The sequence below is a fragment of the Nycticebus coucang genome, chromosome 21, assembly GCF_027406575.1.
Source record: "Nycticebus coucang isolate mNycCou1 chromosome 21, mNycCou1.pri, whole genome shotgun sequence".
NCBI lineage: Eukaryota > Metazoa > Chordata > Mammalia > Primates > Lorisidae > Nycticebus > Nycticebus coucang.
The window spans coordinates 39,633,851-39,651,251 of NC_069800.1; positions in this window are offsets into that span (position 1 = coordinate 39,633,851).

Sequence of the window (17,401 nt, forward strand, 5' to 3'; positions counted from 1 at the left end):
TGCAACCAAAAAATAGCCCGGCGTTGTGGCGGGCACCTGTGGTCCCAGCTACTTGGGAGTGGAGGCAAGAGAATCGCTTAAGACCAGGAGTTGGAGGTTGCTGTGAGCTGTGATGCCACAGCAGTCTACCCAGGGCAACAGTTTGAGGCTCTGTCTCAAAAAAAAAAGACTCCAAAAAAAATATCCAGGCGTTGTTGTAGGCACCTATAGTCCCAGCTACTTGTGAGGCTGAGGCAAGAGAATCTCTTAAGCCCAAAGAGTTTGAGTTTGCTGTAAGCTGTAATGCCACACATTCTACTGAGGGCGACATAGTGAGACTGTCTCAAAATAAAATAAAATAAATCCAGCAACTAGATTTTGCAGGCCTTCCAGAGGCTACATCCTCCCCTCTGTTCCCACTGCCTGTGGCCGTCTGCAAACTGCCTCCAAGTGTGTGTTGATAATTACAGCAAGCTGATCAATGCTGCTGCTGCTACTGCTAGAGAGAGAAGCTGTCCCAGAGCCCTAGACATCCACCTTCTCCCCTGATCCCTTAGGACAGATGGAGGCAGGATGAGGCTCATGGTCCCTGTTCTCTGAGGCGTGGGCAGGCTAGTGACTTGCCCAGGTTCTCAGAGTCCCTGGCAGGCAGAGCTGGGAGTAGGGCTCAGCACCGTTTACCAGAAGAGCCTTTCTTCTTCTGAGCTGGGAGAGCCTGAGAGGGCAAGTGAAAGAGTGAAAAAAGAACCACAGGGCTGGGTGTGGTGGCTCATGCCTGTAGTCCTAGCACTCTGGAAGGCAGAGGCAGGTGGATTGTTTGAGCTCAGGAGTTTAAGACCAGCCTGAGCAAAAGTGAGGCCCTGTCTCTGCTAGGCGCAATGGCGTATGCCTGTAATCCTAGGATTCTGGGAGGCTGAGATGGTTGGATTGCCTGAGCTCACAGGTTTAAGATCAGCCCGAGCCAGAGCAAGACCTCGTCTCTAAAAATAGCTGGGTGTTGTGGTGGGCGTTTGTAGTCCCAACTACTTGGCTGAGGCAAGAAAATCACTTGAACCCAAGAGTTTCAGGTTGCTGTGAGCTATGATGCTATGGCACTCCACCGAGGATGACAAAGTGAGACTCTCTCTCAAAAAAAAAAAAAAAAAAAAAGGAGGGGTAGTGCCTGTGGCTCAGTGGGTAGGGCACCGGCCCCATATACCGAGGGTGGTGGGGTTGAACTCGGCCCTGGTCAAAACTGCAACAACAACAACAAAAAAAAAAAAAAGGAAAGAAGAACCATAGGAAGGTGCTGTGGCAAGTAAAAATTTCCCAGTAAGCCAGTGTCTGGGCCTCAGTGAGGTAACTCCCGAGGCCCTCTGGGTACAGACAGGGTAACAGGAGCAGAGAGATAGTGGAGACCATCCCAGGTTGTGTAGCAGGTTAGACCCTAGCCCCTGACTCTCATCGCCCACTTCTCTTCTGGTGCCCAACAAGACAGCATCTCCTCCAAATTCACATTCTTTTTTGTTGTTGTTGTTAAGACAGAGTCTCACTATATCGCCCTCAGTAGACTGCTGTAGCATCACAGCTCACAGCAACCTCAAACTCTTGGGCTTACGTGATTCTCTTGCCTCACCCTCCTCATTAGCTGGGACTACAGGCACCCGCCACAACGCCCGGCTATTTTTTTTTGTTGTTGTAGTTGTCATTGTTGTTTAGCTGGCCTGGGCTGGATTCGAACCCACCAGCCCCTGTGTATGTGGCCAACGCCCCAACACTGAGCTACTGGCACCGAGTCAAATTCACATTCTTTCATGGGTTTTCCCTCCATGAGACAGAGAGTGAGGAGTAGGGAATGGCTTTAGGGCTGGGCATATGATTTGAAGTCATACTCACCCACTTAGTTGCTGTGTGACTTTGGGCAGATTATTTTCCCTCCCTGAGCTTGTCTCCTATTCTGTAAAATGGGGCAATGATAACTACTTCTTAAGGTAAGAATTCAGTGAAATTAGGTGTCTGCAGGCTAAAGAGCTCTGCATGGGCCTCTGGAAGAAGGCGGATTGACTACAGGCACTCCTGGGGCCTAATAGGTGGTTAGACATTCCGCAAATTCCTTTCCCTCTTTCCCTTCCTCATGGTACATATAGCCACGCTCAGGGACATATGCCTTCTGCCTGGTCTTTGAGATAGGCCTGAAAACTCTTCCACACTGGCCACAAGCAAAGAAGGGTGTCTCTCTGAAATGATTTTTCTGACCCCAAGGAGATGACAGAGCCAGTGCTGGAATTGTCTGGGGAGAGTGCCCCTGGGCTGGTGCCCGGGTGGAGGAGGCAGAATCCTTTCCCAGCTCTGCCTCCCTGGTCTCCTAAGAGCTCAGTCCATGCCCACCCTCCAGGAGCCTTCTGGGTTCCAGGACTGGCTGCAGAGGCCTGCTGGGTGGAGGGGTTCTCAGAGAGCAACCTTCACTCCCTCCCACAGACACATCTGCTTAAGGCCGTGCAGGCAGGCGTGAGGCAGGCAGTGGAGCTGAAAGCTGCTGACAGCAACCTGGGAGGAGGAGGGAGAGAGGGAGAGGAGGAGGGGAAAAGGCTGGGTGAGCCCTGCTCCCCTCCCCCACAGCACACCCCGGACAAGCTAAGAAAAGCTCTGGGGGAGAAAAACTGCCAAGAGGCACAGTTGCCCTCCCCTCAAAACTGGGGGGCCCTTCCTTCCCTTGAGCCAGCTGCCCAGGGCAGATTAGTATTCAGCTCCGGAAAAGTAGGCCCACGCCAGCCCATGGGAGGCAGTGGGCTGAGTCAGCTTCTCTACCTGGCAGGAAATCATTCATAAAAAATGACACCTGCCCAGCGCCCAGCGCCCAGCCACTGTCCCCAGCCACACGTGGCCATACTACCTCCCCCCTGCCTCCCCCAGCCCCTTCACAGAGCAGACCTCTTTGTGTTTCTCCTGGGATGAAGAAGAATGGGACGAATGTGAAATAAGGCCAGCTCAGCCTCAGTAAAACAGTACGGGACAACAGCAGAGTCAAGAAGAGCAGTGGCTTCACTCAATTCTGAATAAATGTCAGTGGCATTGCTTCCAAAAGGCTCTCTCAGCCACAGCCACACGCAGTGGGCACTTTTTTATCCTCAGTTTGTGTGTGGACGGCCAGAGGCTATAGAAGAGCGTGGAGGGGGCGCCTAGGACTTTGGAGCCCAGGTGCAGAGCTATTCACCCCACCTACTCAGGTGAGGTCCCCCGAGAGCAGAGCCTTAAAGGTGGATAGGAACACTCTGTTAAACACCGTGAAACTCTGCACAAACTGCCGTCATTTCTTTCTCTTCTTTCTGTTATTTTTTTTTTTTTAGAGACAGAGTCTTCCTCTGTCACCCAGGCTGGAATGTGGTGGCTCACTGCAGTCTCGAACTCCTGGGCTCAAGTGACACTCTGGCCTTAGCCTCCAGAGTAGCTGGAACTATGGATGTGCACTATCACACTTCGCTAATTTTTTTTTTTTTTTTTTAGTTTAGAGATAGGGGTCTCATTATGCTGCCCTGGCTGGTCTCAAACTCCTGCTATAAGTGATCCTTCTGTATCAGGATCTCAAAATACTGGGGATTACAGGTGTGAGCCATTGGCTCAGCCATTTTGCCATCATTTCTTTTTTTTTTTTGAGACAGAGCCTCAAGCTGTCGCCTTGGGTAGAGTGCCGTGGCATTACAGCTCACAGCAACCTCCAACTCCTGGGCTCAAGCGAGTGTCCTGCCTCCACCTCCCAAGTAGCTGGGACACAGGTGCCTGCCACAATGACGGCTTCAACCAAAAAATAGCCTGCCACAACGCCAGGCTATTTTTTGGTTGCAGCCGTCATTGTTGTTTGGCAGGCCAGGGCTGGATTCGAACCCGCCAGGTGTATGTGGCTGGCGCCTTAGCTGCTTGAGCTACTGGCACCAAGCCATCATTTCTATTTTACTCTATGTCCCAAAGAGTAAACTCTTTGAACCACAGGCACCGCCTGACAGTGGCATTTTTCAAACATTCCCCAGGTGCTTCTATTGTGTAGTCCGATTTAAAAACCACTGGCCCACATGTGTGCTTTCTTTTTTTTTTTTGCAGTTTTTTTTGGCCAGGGCTGGGTTTGAACCTGCCACCTCCAGCATATGGGGCTGGTGCCCTACTCCTTTGAGCCACAGGCGCCGCCCAACCACATGTGTGCTTTCTAGACTATTCTAGCTGACCCAAGTCAGAGGACCTGGATCGTCTTATAAGAGGTGAATATTTAGGGTCAACACCATCCAACTCTTATCACCAGTCCCACTGGTTAACCCTAACCCAGTACTTCCTATGGGAAGTGCTGGACACATGCCTGCCCTGGCCCCTAGGCTGTCACTTCCTCCCCCAAGTTGGACAGGTAGGAGAGGAAGGGCATAGGTGCTCCTGCCACTCTCTTACCCCGCCCCCACATCTAGCTGTGACTCCCTGAGGCTGAGGCTCTGGCCCCGTGGCCTCCTTTCTTGCCCAGTACTCACCCTGGCTGCGGTTGGACGATGCTCCTCCTACTCCCAGCAAAGGCACGCAGGGGTGGGTAGCAGAGGGTGAGCAAGGCCAAGTTGTATTTCCAGGTTACTTTGGCCAGGTTCGGAAGATTTCCTAGTGGATGAAGTGCATCAAGCGGGGCCCTGCAAGGGGACTATGTAGTAACAACCCTAGGACTAGAAGGCCACCACAGGAGTGGAAATCCAGGAGTTGGCAGGCTGGAAATCCTAAGGAGGTACCTTACCACTTGGTTGCCTTCCAGGCTCTACCGTATGCCCTCTGTGGGCCTTTGGACAAGCTATGTAACCTCTCTGGGCCTCAGTCCTCATCTGTACCATGGAGATGATTATAGTCCTAACTGGGGGTTGCTAAGAGCAGCAAAATAAGTTAATGTATATAAAGCACTAACCCGGTGCCTAGCATGAGGAATCACTCAGTAATTGTTGGCGTTTATTATTATTATTACTCACAGACCACTGTGCTGAAAGGGCCTTTTGAGATCATCTGAATCAATTCCCATGTTTTACAATCAGGAAACTGACACAGGAAAGAGGAAAGTCTCGCCAGCACCTTCTGTCCAGGCCTTGCAAACCCAGTGGAACAGAGTCAGTGGGTCTCCTTCAGGGCCACCGAGGAGCTCTGGAGAGTGGCTGGGAATCAGCTGATGCGCTGGCAGATTCCCAGCCTGGAGTTTCTCCTGACTTGGAGCCTGACGTATTCCCAACATCTCAGCTCATTTCAGGCAAAATCTTCCAGCATATTTTAGGATCAGCAAAAACCCACAATGCCTTTGGCTAAGCACTTTCCCTCTTCTTGTTGAAGCCCAGGGGTATTTTCTAGGAAATTGAGTCCATCTGTTTCTGATTCAGTTGTACTTAACTCATCACCAAGCTGTTTTGTAAGAGTCCTTTGATGTGAAAGCCGCCTTATTCCATAAGCCTCTCTAAGCCTTTATTTAGTCAACAGTAGGTAAATGGGGCTCTCCAAAGAGGCCAGAGGCAGCTTCTTGATCTCCTGCTACACAAAGGCCACAGGAAGAGAAAGTGTGGCCTAAATGCCTGTGGCCCTGAGACTCACCCTCCTTGAGCCTGTGAGGGCAGGGCAGACCACCCCGAACTCCGACTCTGCCTGTGGGGCTCAGCCACCCGTGGGCCCACTGCCTCTTCTCCCTGGGCGCTGCAACTCCAGTGTCCTCCTCCTTAGCACCCACAGCCTATCCACATAGATTTAAGATTTCCTGGATCTTACCCAAATTTCTCTCTCTCTCTTTTTTTTTTAGAGACAGAGTCTCATTTTATTGCCCTCGGTAGAGTGCTCTGGTGTCACAGCTCACAGCAACCTCGAACGCCCAGGCTTATGTGGGTGATTCTCTTGCCTCAGCCTCACAAGTAGCTGGGACTTGTGAGTAGCCTCACGAGTAGTTGTGACTGAGATGCCCGCCACAACGCCCGGCTATTTTTTGTTGCAGTTTGTCTGGGGCTGTGTTCGAACCCGCCATCCTCGATATATGGGACTGGTGCCCTACCCACTGAGCCATAGGCACCTCCTTGCCTGAATTTCTTACACTTGATTTCAAGTCCCCTGAGGATGACAGGCTGGGTCTCTTAATTCATTGCACCCTTACCTCCCCCGCAGCTTTCCTTATACACAATTACAGGGACCATTACTTCCAAACCAAAAACCTATAGAAAAGATCTAACAAGTATAAAGGTTCCCAAAGGAGCAAGGGGGCGAAGCTTTGACATTGGGGATGCTGTATACATAGTGAGCAGCTCAAAGAACTGTTGACTGAATTGAATTTACCAGGATATGGAGGGAAGAATCTTTTCCCTGTGATGCCCAGCCCAAAGTACTCCATGATGTCTCAAACCTGTTTCATACAGCAGGGGGAAAAAAACTAAAGAACTCTCTAATCCAAGGGAATGGAGAAAACTCTTCACTGAAGTCTAGGGTGATTCAGTCATATGAGAAGCCAGGGTGTTTTAGGGACTGTCTCTAATTTGGAGGTGATTTCAATGCACCATAACCCACCAAAGGCATTCTGCTGTCAGGGTTTGTGTTTGGCTGGCCATATTGTTTATCAGAGATGCATTTAGGGGGTCTCTCAAAGGCAGAGGATGGCATTGCCCAATGGGTTTAAACTTAATGCGTATCAGAAATCATCCTCCGGGTGGCACCTGTGGCTCAATGGAGTAGGGTGCCGGCCCCATATGCTGGAGGTGGAGGGTTCAAACCCAGCCCTGGCCAAAAACTGCAAAAATAAAATAAAATAAAATAAAATAAAATCAGAAGAAAGCAAGCAAGAAAGAAAGAAAGAAAGAAAGAAAGAAAGAAAGAAAGAAAGAAAGAAAGAAAGAAATCATCCTCCTCCAAGGGCTGGCTAAAATAGATCACTGGGTCTCACCCCAAAGTTTCTTACTTAGTAGGTCTACTGAGGGGTCCCAAAATGTGCATTTCTAGCAAGTTTCTAGGTGATGGTGATGCTGTTAATTGAGAGATCACACTTTGAAGCCACTGGTCTAGCCATTCGTTTAGTCCTGGGATGAAACGTGCAGGAGGTTGGGATAACTACCTACCACCAGTGAATTTGCTTGGTTTACCTTTTTCTCCAAATACTGTGGTTTAGAAGTAAGAACCCAGGGCGGCGCCTGTGGCTCAAGGAGTAGGGCGCCGGTCCCACATGCCAGAGGTGGTGGGTTCAAATCCAGCCCCAGCCAAAAACCAAAAAAAAAAAAAGAAGTAAGAACCCAGAGATGAATGATGGAAGTGTCTGTGCAGCCATCTGACCTGGGCACTGGGCTTGGCCTGTAGAAACTGCTTCCTTCTACCCTCACATCACCTTGGAGGCAAACACAATCCCTTTGCAGATGGACCTCAAAGGCAAGGAGAGGTTACACAGTGCTCAGCACAGAAGCAGGTGCACAGTGGGTGGCCAACGTAAGTGTCACTGAACAAGTGTATCTATGAATACTGGTGGTAAGGGTTGGGTTTAAACCGAAGTCTGACTCTGAAGCTCAAACTCGCTCTACCACATTAGTATTAAATGAGGTAATGCAGACTCCCGGAGGGAGAGGCCCTCCCTTTCCTCCCTCCCTCTCATTTGATTTTATGAAAGTAGTGAAACAATTAAATCTTTTCTGAATCTCAAGATACACAGGGTCAGACTTAGGAAGCAGCAATGAACAGATGGTGAAGAGCTAGTTCCACAGGGGCCAGCGGGACCACATGTTGGGGGAACTAAGAACTCCCAGGTTTCCAGCCCAGAGCAGTTCAGGGGAATCAATCACTGTGGCCTCCACAGGGTCAAGACATCTAGAAATAATTTAGTCAGTGGTGTGGAAGTTGTTTTTGTTGAAAAAACTTGTTTACAAAAATAATAGATGTTTCCAGTATCTAAGAGGTCTAAGCAACCGAGATGATGAATCTTAGGCATATATCTGATAATTAATAAAACAAGGAGGTAGACGGCTACACCAAAAAATAAAAGGTATAGTAATCTTGTATAAAGGTAAGAATCTAGCTGAGCACAATGCTCACACCTGCAACCCTACCACTTTGGGAGGCTGAAGTGGGTGGACTGCTTGAGGCCAAGAGTTTGTGACCAGCCTGGAAAGATGCTGCCTCCATAAAAATAAGAAAGAATTAGGTGGGTGTGGTGGCTCATGCCTGTAGTCCCAGCTACTTGAGAGGTTGAGGCAGGAGGATCACTAGAACCCAAGAGGTTGAGGTTGCTATAAGCTATGACAACACTACTATACTCCAGCCAAGGTGACAGAACAAGACCCTGTCTGGAAAACAAAAATAAAAGGGCCAGACATGATGGCTCATGTCTGTAACCCTAGCACTCTGGGAGGCTGAGGTGAGTGGATTGTCTCAGCTCACTGGTTTGAGATCAGCCTGAGCAAGAGCAAGAACCCATCTCTAAAAATAGCCAGGTGTTGTGGCAGGCACCTGTAGTCCCAGCTACTTGGGAGACTGAGGCAAAAGAATAACTTGAGCCCAAAAGTTTGAGGTTCCTGTGAGCTTATGATGCTAGGGCACTCGACTGAGAGTGAAAAAATGAGATTGTTTCAAAATAAATAAATAAATAAATAAAAGCTATGATAAATAAAAAAGATATTTAAAAAAATTAAATAAATAAAATGACATATAAACTATGGGGAGTGGATTGACAAAAATAAAAAAAACCCCAAGATAATAATTTAAAATAAAAGCTATGATAAATAAAAAAGAATTTAGGGTGGCGCCTGTGGCTCAAGGAGTAGGGCACCAGCCCCATATACCAGAGGTGGCAGGTTCAAACACAGCCCTGGCCAAAAACTGCAACAACAACAACAAAAAAAATTAAAATAAATAAATAAAATAAAAAAGAATTTATTTTTATTTATTTTTTTTTTGTAGAGATGGAGTCTCACTGTACCGCCCTCGGGTAGAGTGCCATGGTGTCACACAGCTCACAGCAACCTCTAACTCTTGGGCTTAGGCAATTCTCTTGCCTCAGCCTCCCGAGCAGCTGGGACTACAGGCGCCCGCCACAATGGCCGGCTGTTGTTGCAGTTTGGCCGGGGCTGGGTTTGAATCCGCCACCCTTGGCATATGGGGCCGGCGCCCTATTCACTGAGCCACAGGCACTGCCCAATAAAAAAGAATTTAAAGGGCAGTACCTGTCGTTCAGTGGGTAGGGCACCGGCCCCATATACCAAGGGTGGCGGGATCATACCTGGCCCCAGCCAAAGTCCGGCCCCAGCCAAACTGCAACAAAACAAAACAAAACAAAACAAAACTTGACATTTCTCTCTTTTTTTTTTTTTCTTGGCCGGGGCTGGGTTTGAACCCGCCACCTCCGGCATATGGGACCGGCGCCCTACTCCTTGAGCCACAGGCGCCGCCCCAAACTTGACATTTCTCAAAAAAAAAAAATCATGCTATCCAAATATAAGGTATCATTAGACATTACCCTGGCACTTTTCATGGAAATTCTAAAATATTTTTTTGAAATGTGACAAATGTTAAAAAAAAAAAGGGAGAAAGAAAAAACCCAGACTAAATATCCTTGAGAACAACTCTGTTTCTGAGTTTTCTGCCTTTTGGAAAGGCCATTTCTTCACTCCAGCAAATGCTTCTGTGTGAGGCAGCTGGTCCCACTGGGGAGCAGCTGACCACTTGGGCTATTTGAAGATTTTTCTTGTCATCACCAGCTTTTTCTTTTTCTTTCTTTTCTTTTTTTTTTTTTTTAGAGACAGTCTCATTTTGTCACCCTCGGTAGAGTGCCGTGGCGTAACAGCTCATAGCAACCTCCAGCTCTGGAGATCAGGCGATTCTCCGGCCTCAGCCTCCCAAGTAGCTGGGACCATAGGCACCCACCACAATACCCGGCTATTTCTTTTTATCGCAGTTTGCCCAGGGCTGGGTTTGAACCCGCCACCCTCGGTATATGGGCCGGTGCCCTACTCTGAGCCACAGGCGCCGCCCTTTTTCTTTCTTTCCTTTTTTTTTTTCGAAATAGAGCCTCAAGCCGTCACACTGGGTAGAGTGCTGTGGCATCACAGCTCACCACAACCTCCAACTCCTGGGCTCAAGTGATTCTCCTGCCTCCGCCTCCTGAGTAGCCAGTACTACACGCTCCCGCCACAATACCCAGCTACTTTTTGGTTGCAGCCATCATTGTTTTTTTTTTCTTTTTTGGCCGGGGCTGGGTTTGAACCCGCCACCTCCGGCATATGGGACCGGCGCCCTACTCCTTGAGCCACAGGCGCCACCCCTAGCCATCATTGTTGTTTGACAGGCCTGGGCTGGATTCGAACCCAGCTCAGGTTGTATGTGGCTTGCACCTTACCTGCTTGAGCCATAGGCGCCGAGCCATCATCACCAGTTTTTTTTTTTTGGTAGAGACAGAGTCTCACTGTACCGCCCTCAGGTAGAGTGCCGTGGCGTCACACGGCTCACAGCAACCTCTTAACTCTTGGGCTTATGCGATTCTCTTGCCTCAGCCTCCCGAGCAGCTGGGACTACAGGCGCCCGCCACAACGCCCGGCTATTTTTTGGTTGCAGTTTGGCCGGGGCTGGGTTTGAACCCGCCACCCTCGGCATATGGGGCTGGCGCCCTACTCACTGAGCCACAGGCGCCGCCCACCAGGTTTTTTTTTTGAGACAGTCTCACTGTGTTGCCCTTAGTAGAGTGCTATGGCATCACAGCTCACAGAAACTTCAAATTCTTGGGTTTAAGCAATTCTCTTGCCTTAGCCTCCTGAGTAACTGGGAGTACAGGCACCCACCATAACACCCAGCTATTTTTTGGTTGCAGTTGTTATTGTTGTTTAGCAGGCCTGGGCCAGGCTTTAACCCGCCACCTTTGGTGTATGTGGCCAGTGCCCCACTCACTGAACTATGGACGCCAAGCCATCACCAGCTTTTTCTAAAGTCACAGGAGTAAATACAAATAACTGTGTCAGAACTGACTGGTGAATCCCACCCTCGCCTCTCCTGGACTGCCTCCCCCATCCAGCAAAAGAATCCTCTTTCCTCCAGGGAAACAATACAGATATTTCTGGTTCATTTTCTCTTGGCCTGACCATTACCATCTTAATGAACACTATACTCCAAAAGAAAATAAGAGTAACGTGTAGCCGAAGGCGAGGTTACCAGATGGCAGCTTTCTAAACAGAACAGGAACAAGAGTGAATCGATTTGAAGATGAAGAGCTAACTGTAAGAAAGCTCCTGCTCAAATCCCCCAGCACTGCAGCAAAATCCCTGCCTACGGTCTGCAGGCCCTGATCAATGCCCCTTATTCAATAGATTATATTCGTGACAAAATTCCGATACAAGACAGACACTGGAGTAGTTGTAGAGTTCATGATAGGCTCTGAACTATGGCAAATGGGAGTCAGGATATAATCTACTTCTGCATAGAAAAGACAAATTGTCAATTATCTGTGCACACAGTTTATCACTTACTCCCACAGGGCCCAGCAGAGCTTTCACCCATAGGAGGCACGCTAGGAATGTTTGTGGAATCAGGGAGCCAGGTGTTTGACTGCTCTTGGAAGAAGGCCCCTGGGAGATGGGCACCTGGCCTGGCCCCTTACTCTGCAGATCCACCTGCAACCTATGTTAAAACTGACCCATGGCGTGTGTGGCGCTTGTGGCTCAGTGAGTAGGGCGCCGGCCCCTTATACCAACGGTGGCGGGTTTGATCCTGGCTCTGGCCAAACTGCAACAAAAAAATAGCCAGGTGTTGAGGTGGGCATCTGTAGTCCTGGTTGCTTGGGAGGCTGAGGCAAGAGAATTGCTTGAGCCCAAGAGCTAGAGGTTGCTGTGAGTTGTGATGCCACGGCACCCTACTGAGGGTGACAAAGTGAGACTCTTGTCTCTAAAAAAAAAACAAACAAACAAAAAACTGACCCATGGCCAAAACAACTTCTCCAGATTTATTCTTCTAAAGCCAGGCAGATTAGTTAACAGCCGTGCCGGGGAAACTCTACACTCAGTCTCATTTCACTTCAGCAAAGGATGGGACCTATGACAAAGCCTGGTGGGGAAGAAGAGTGGGGCTGAGTAATGTTAAGTGTGGGCCTTACTGAGCTGAAAAGCAGGTCTTTTATCAAGAAGCTGCCTCCCAGCTTCTTGGCCTCTGGGAGGCCAAGGCAAGATGACCCCTGGATCTCGGGAGTTCTAGACCAGCCTGAGCAAGAGGGAGATTCTGTCTCTACTAAAAATAGAAAAATTAGGCGGCACCTGTGGCTCAGTGGGTAAGGTGCCAGTCCCATATACTGAGGGTGGCGGGTTCAAACCTGGCCCCACCTAAACTGCAACAAAAAAATAGCTGCGTGTTGTGGTGGATGCCTGTAGTCCCAGCTACTAGGGAGGCTAAGACAAGAGAATCGCCTAAGCCCAGGAGTGGGAGGTTGCTGTGAACTGTGACGCCAGAGCACTCTACCAAGGGCGATAAGCGAGACTCTGTCTCTACAAAAATAAATGAATAAATAAATAAATAAATACATACATACATAAAATAAAAAATAAAAATAGAAAAATTAGCTGGGGGCGGTACCTGTGGCTCAGTCGGTAAGGCGCCGGCCCCATATACCGAGAGTGGCAGGTTCAAACCCAGCCCCGGTCAAAAACCGCAATAAATAAATAAAAAGTAAGAAGACAAACATACTTTAAAAAATAAAAAATGAGGATGGCGCCTGTGGCTCAGTGAGTAGGGCGCCGGCCCCATATGCCGAGGGTGGCGGGTTCAAACCCAGCCCCGGCCAAACTGCAACAACAACAACAACAACAAAAAATAGCCGGGCGTTGTGGCGGGCGCCTGTAGTCCCAGCTGCTCGGGAGGCTGAGGCAAGAGAATCGCGTAGGCCCAAGAGTTAGAGGTTGCTGTGAGCCGTGTGACGCCACGGCACTCTACCCAAGGGCAGTACAGTGAGACTCTGTCTCTACAAAAATAAATAAATAAATAAATAAATAAAAAATGAAAAATAGCCGGGCATTGTGGCGAGCGCCTGTAATCCCAGCTACTCGAGAGGCTGAGGCAAGAGAATCACTTAAGCCCAGGAGTTGGAGGTTGCTGTGAGCTGTGATGGCACAGCACTCTACTGAGGGTGATAAAGTTAGATTCTGTCTCTACAAAAAAAAAAAAAAAAATTAGCTGGGCCTTGTGGTGGGTGCCTGTAGTCCCAGCTACTCAGGAGACTCAGGCAGGAGGATCACTTGAACCCAGCAGTTTGAGGTTGCTGTGAGCTAGGCTAACACCACAGCATGCTAGACTGGGCAACAGAGTGAGACTCTGTCTCAAACAAAAAAATAGTACTCCACAGGAAACAAATAATTACAATTATTTGATAATGAGTAGTTCACAGAATAGTAGCAGGAATTGTGCTAATTTATCTACCTAATTACCAGGCAATGTGAGAATTACACCCGTTTTACAAATGGGGAAACTAAGGTTCTGAGAGGTTGAGGAGTTTGCCCAGAGTCATGCAGTTGAAACCCATGCAGTCCCACGAGAGAGGCCATACTCTTGGTCCCTGAAGCAGGGGAAGGAGGCCGAAGGAGTATTTATTATGGCCTAGAATTGTGGGGAGAGGGAGCACAGAAGTGTGGGGACGCATCCTAGGCCCAAGGGGAGGAGAGACAGATGGTGTCACGGTGTGTGTCTGTACGCAGTCTGGAAGTCCAGACACTCCACTAGAGGATGCTGCCAGGAAGCAGTGGAGACAGAGTGCTGGAAGGGGCAGGCAGGGCCAGACTATTGGGGTTTGGTGTGTTGGCTGAGGAGTTTGGATTTCACCCTGGACACCATGCAGAGCCATGAGCATGTGGATTTGTTGGCTGACAAGAGACCCGCACATAAGAGTGACAGGGCGGGATCAGCGCCTGTAGCTCAAGCGGCTAAGGAGCCAGCCACATACATCTGAGATGGCGGGTTCGAATCCAGCCTGGGCCCACCAAACAACAATGACAACTACAATCAAAAATTAGCCGGGCATTGTGGTGGGCGCCTGCAGTCCCAGCTACTTGGGAGGCTGCAGCAAGAGAATCACTTAAGCCCAGGAGTTGGAGGTTGCTGTGAGCTGTGATGCCACAGCACTCTACCCAGGGTGACAGCTTCAGGCTCTGTCTAGAAAAAAAAAAGAATGGCTGGGGCAGTGAAGGGATGCCTGTAGTGACCCAGCAGCAAGCCTAACTGAGCAGGGCAAGCTCTCTGGTCAGAATCTGCCCAGTGAGCAGCTGGGTGCAACTCCTGGAGCACCCTGACAGGGAAGAGCACCACGTGGTTTGGGATTTCAGATCCCCCCAGTCTGAGTCATGCAGGACCCAACGGATTGGATGACAGGCCCACACTGTATGGCCACGAGAAAGTGACTACAGTTTGAGTCTCTAGGTCAGTTTTCCCACCTGTAATATGCATGGGTTTAACTAGATTATATTTATGTCCCTTTCTGTTCGGACATTCTGTGAATTTTTTCTTTTTTAGAGACGGAGTCTCACTTTGTCACCCTCGGCAGAGTGCCGTGTGTCACAGCTCATAGCAACCTCCGGCTATTTGGCTAAGGCGATTCTCTTGCTTTAGCCTCCCTGGTAGCTGGGACTACCGGCGCCTGCCACAACACCCGGCTATTTTTTGTTGCAGTTTGGCTGGGGCCGGGTTCGAATCTGCCACCCTTGATATATGGGGCTGGTGCCCTACTCCCTGAGCCACAGGTCCCGCCTCATTCTGTGAATTAAAAAAAAATTTGGGGGGGCAGCACCTGTGGCTCAATGGAGTAGGGTGCCGGCCCCATATGCCGGAGGTGGCAGGTGCAAACCCAGCCCCGGCCAAAAACTGCAAAAAAAAAAATTTTTTTTACTTTTATTATATTTTAGTGGTATGAATTCTCTTTTAACTTCTCCTGGTCTTAGGCACACCAGGCTCTCAGAAACCTCAAGAACACATTTGGACAATGTTCAAAGGCACTGAATTGCTCTTCTTTGGCACTTGTGAACAGTAATTTTATTGGTAGAAGCACAAATTCAAAATTTCTGCAGAGGTCAATTTAGCATTGTGATGGTTAATTCTGTGTTAACTTGTCTGGACCATAGTGCTCAGGTATTTGGTCAAATATTATTCTGGATGCTTTTGTGAAGATATTTTTGTATGAGACTAACACTTAAATTGGTGGACTATTTTTTGTTTGTTTTTTAGAGATAGAGTCTCACTTTGTTGCCCTTGGTAAAGTGCGGTGGCGTCACAGCTCACGGCAACCTCCAACTCCTGGGCTTAGGCAATTCTCTTGCCTCAGCCTCCCGAGTAGCTGGACTACAGGTGCCCGCTACAACGCCGGGCTATTTTTTTGTTGCAGTTTGGCCAGGGTTGGGTTTGAACCCGCCACCCTCGGTATATGGGGCCCACGGCCTACTCACCGAGCCACAGGCACCACCCTAAATTGGTAACTTTTGAGTAGTGTACTCGCGCCCCCCGTTGATGGGGATATGACTATTAGAGGATATCTGAGACCACAAAGAGTACTGGACCCTAGACATACCATGTTATTTTTTTTTTTTTAAGACAGAGCCTCAAGCTGTCACTCTAGGTAGAGTGCTGTGACATCACAGCTTACAGCAACCTCCCAACTCCTCGGCTTAAGCGATTCTCTTTAGTAGCTGTGACTACAGGCGCCCGCCACAACGCCCAGCTATTTTTTGGTTGTAGTTGTCGTTTGGCAGGCCCAGGCTGGATTTGAACTCACCAGCTCTGGTGTATGTGGCTGGCGCCTTAGCTGCTTGAGGTGCTGACCTGATGTACCATGTTTTTTCAAGGTGATAACAGAGCTGGGTACTAAGTGACTAACTCGTGGATAGTGTATTCAGCATGGATGTGTTGTTGGTCAAAGGAATGGAGTGAGACAGTCTGTGATGAATCACGCTACTCAGAAGGCTGTGCAATTTATTTGTTTATTTATTTAAAAAAAGAATTTTTTTTTTTGAGACAGAGTCTCACTATGTTGCCTTCAGTAAAGTGCTACAGCATCACAGCTCACAGCAACCTCCAACTCTTGGGCTTAAGTGATTCTCTTGCCTCAGCCTCCCAAGTAGCTTGGACTACAGGTACCCACCACAATGCCTGGCTGTTTTTTGGTTGCAGTTGTCATTGTTGTTTAGCTGGCTGGTGCTGGGTTCGAACGCGCCAGCCTCGATGCATGTGGCCAGTGTTATAACTGTGCTACAGGTGCCAAGCCAGGCCGTGCAATTTAAAATATGATTTCCAGGCTCGGCATCTGTGGCTCAAGTGGCTAAGGTGCCAACCACATACACCTGAGCTGGCGGGTTCGAATCCAGCCCAGGCCCGCCAAACAACAATGATGGCTTCAAACAAAAAATAGCCAGGCATTGTGGCAGGCGCCTGTAATCCCAGCTACTTGGGAGGCGGAGGCAAGAGAATCATTTAAACCCAAGAGTTTGAGGTTGCTGTGAGCTGTGATGCCACAACATTCTACTGAGGGTGACATATTTGAGACTCTGTCTCAAAAAATAATAATAAAAATAAAATTTTCAGATGGGGTGGTGCCTATAGCTCAGTGGGTAGGGCATCAGCCACATGCACTGAGGCTGGTGGGTCTGAATCCAACCAGGGCCTGCCAAACAACAACTGCAACAAAAAATAAAATAGCTGGGCATTGTAGCAGGTGCCTGTTGTCCTAACTATTTGGGAGGCTTAAGCAAGAGAATCGCATAAGCCCAAGACTTTGAGGTAGCTGTGAGCTATGATGCCACAGCACTCTACCCAGGGTGACACCTTAAGACTCTGTCTCAAAAAATAAAGAAATAAAAATAAAATTTTCAGGCTCGGCGCCTGTGGCTCAAGTAGCTAAGGCGCCAGCCACATACACCTGAGCTGGCAGGTTCGAATCCAGCCCAGGCCCGCCAAACAACAATGACGGCTGCAACCAAAAAATAGCCGGGCATTGTGGCGGGCGCCTATGGTCCCAGCTACTTGGGAGGCAGAGGCAGGAGAATCGCTTAAGACCAGGAGTTGGAGGTTGCTGTGAACTGTGATGCCACAGCACTCTACCCAGGGCGACAGCTGGAGGTCTGTCTCAAAAATAAATAAATAAAATTTCAGATGATGAGTAACTAAAACCATGAAAAATAAAACACTGAACAAGGGGAAACCTACTGTACAGCAGATTACCCTTCATAATGCGGATGGGTCTTATTTAATCAGTTAAAGACCTCCATAGAAAAAGCCTGACACCCTACTTCTTCCTGCCCTCTCTCCCCAAAAGGAGTTCTGCCAGTGGCCAGGGCCTCTGAACTGCAACTCTTCCCTGGGTCTCCAGCCTGCCAGTCTACCCTGCAGACTAACGAAGCTTCTATAATTGTGTGAGCCAATCCTTCAAAAAAAACTATACACACACACACACACATATACACAGGCTATTGATTCT